Source organism: Bos mutus, chromosome 7, assembly GCF_027580195.1.
Source record: "Bos mutus isolate GX-2022 chromosome 7, NWIPB_WYAK_1.1, whole genome shotgun sequence".
Taxonomy (NCBI): Eukaryota; Metazoa; Chordata; class Mammalia; order Artiodactyla; family Bovidae; genus Bos; species Bos mutus.
In genome coordinates this window covers 20,949,815-20,952,105 of record NC_091623.1, presented here as the reverse complement: position 1 = coordinate 20,952,105, position 2,291 = coordinate 20,949,815, and the positions used below count along the sequence as shown (strand labels likewise).

At 44.0% G+C, this 2,291-nt stretch overlaps 1 non-coding gene across 1 annotated transcript; it reads right to left on the bottom strand.

The window, feature by feature from the left end:
- Positions 1-1,888: 1,888 nt before the first annotated feature.
- On the bottom strand, positions 1,889-1,961 carry TRNAY-AUA (transfer RNA tyrosine (anticodon AUA)). The gene has a single exon. It is a non-coding gene; the product is annotated as a tRNA-Tyr (tRNA).
- Positions 1,962-2,291: the final 330 nt, after the last annotated feature.

The window sequence follows — 2,291 nt, the reverse complement described above, 5'->3', positions numbered from 1 at the left end:
ACATTACTTCGCCAACAAAGGTCCATCTAGTCAAGGCTATCGTTTTTCCAGTGGTCATGTATGGATGTGAGAGTTGGATTGTGAAGAAAGCTGAGCACTGAAGAATTGATGATTTTGAACTGTGGTGTTGAAGAAGACTCTTGAGAGTCCCTTGGACTGCAAGGAGATCCATCCAGTCCATCCTCAAGGAGATTAGTCCTGGGTGTTCATTGGAAGGACTGATGCTGAAGCTGAAACTCCAGTACTTTGGCCACCTCATGCAAAAAGTTAACCTACTGGAAAAGACTCTGATGCTGGGAGGGATTGGGGGCAGGAGGAGAAGGGGATGACAGAGGATGAGATGGCTGGATGGCATCACTGACTCAATGGACATGAGTCTGAGTAAACTCCAGGAGTTGGTGATGGACAGGGAGGCCTGGCGTGCTGTGGTTCATGGGGTCGCAAAGAGTCAGACAGAACTGAGTGACTGAACTGAACCGAACTGATACTGATAGCTGTTAAAGTATGTGCATGTCAAGGACTATAACAGAAATTCAGACATGCTCTGGCATAGAAATATTCTACTTCTGGTTGTAAATGTCTAAAGATTACCAAAAGAAGATAACTCTCATTGGAATTTTGACCCAAAAGTAAGCCTGAATTTTTGAGAGACATGAAGCAAAGAGCATTCTTGGTACAGAAATTAATGGCATTCAGAGGCTCAGAACTTATTTGTGGATGAGGGCAGGAATCACATTGAAAAGGAGCTGATGAGAAGGAGAGAGACCTCAAAGAAAAAGACAGGCTGTGAGTCCAGCATGCCGACATGCCCATCTGAAGGCTGAAGTGTGGCCCCTGACTCTTGACGTAATAAATTCCATGTTTCTCCTCAGAAAGTCTGCATGTGCTACTCATAAAGTGCAGCTCAAGGTTGTCTGGGGGAGAAAATAGTAAGAGAAGGAAGGACAGGCCTGCTGTTGCACAATGTTAAAAATGCTGAAAGATTATGTTTAATTCTTATGACTATTTTAAAAATGTTTTTTCTTGGTGTCTTCATTACTCAGCCTTCATTGTTTTGTTTCTATGTGGGATGGTTATCACCAAGCCTATTCAGTTCAGATCAGTCACTCAGTCGTATCTGACTCTTTGCGGCCCCATGAATTGCAGCACGCCAGGCCTCCCTGTCCATCACCAACTCCCGGAGTTCACTCAGGCTCACATCCATCGAGTCAGTGATGCCATCCAGCCATCTCATCCTCTGTCGTCCCCTTCTCCTCCTGCCCCCAACCCCTCCCAGCATCAGAGTCTTCCAATGAGTCAACTCTTCGCATGAGGTGGCCAAAGTACTGGAGTTTCAGCTTTAGCATCATTCCTTCCAAAGAAATCCCAGGGCTGATCTCCTTCAGAATGGACTGGTTGGATCTCCTTGCAGTTGAAGGGACTCTCAAGAGCCTTCTGCAGCACCACAGTTCAAAAGCATCAATTCTTCGGCAGTCAGCCTTCTTCACAGTTCAACTCTCACATCCATACATGACCACAGGAAGTAATTGTAGTGAAAGTGAAAGTTGCTCAGTCATGTCCAACTCTTTGTGACCCCGTGAATTCTCCAGGCCAGAATTCTGGAGTGGGTAGCCATTCCCTTTTCCAGGGTATCTTTCTTTCCTTTTGAGGTCTCTCCCCTTCTCAATCAGAGACTTCCCTTAATGCCTTCCTGTTTGAGTCAACTCTTTCTTTTTTGGTTTACTCTTTTGGCTCATGTCTTTTGGGTTGCTCCCTTCCTTTTGTGAAGTTGCTCAGTTGTATCTGACCCTTTACAACCCCATGGACTGTAGCTCGCCAGGCTCCTCCATCCATGGGATTCTCCAGGCAAGAGTACCTGAGTAGGTTGCCATTTCCTTCTCCAGAGGATCTTCCTGACCCAGGGATTGAACCAGGGTCTCCTGCATTATAGGCAGATGCTTTACCATCTGAGCCACCAGGGAAGCTCCTTTTACTGGAGCACATTCCCCAAAACTTTCTAATAAAGGGTGTGAGAAAAACCGTATGTGTTCTTGTATGTCTGATAATGTCTTTATTCTTGACATTTTTCTTCTTGCAGGAAAATTTTAGTATTTCCTCTTTTTCATAGTGTTTTGAAATATTGTGAGGGCATCTCCTAATATGACTATTTTCATTTGTTAATATTTCTGTTCTTTAAAAAAATATTTCTCTTCTTTTAGTGGGTTACTCGAAGCTGGAAACCAACCTTACAAACTTTGGAATTTTATTTTGTACTTTTCTTTGATAATTTTCTTCTCTCCATATGTCAGATG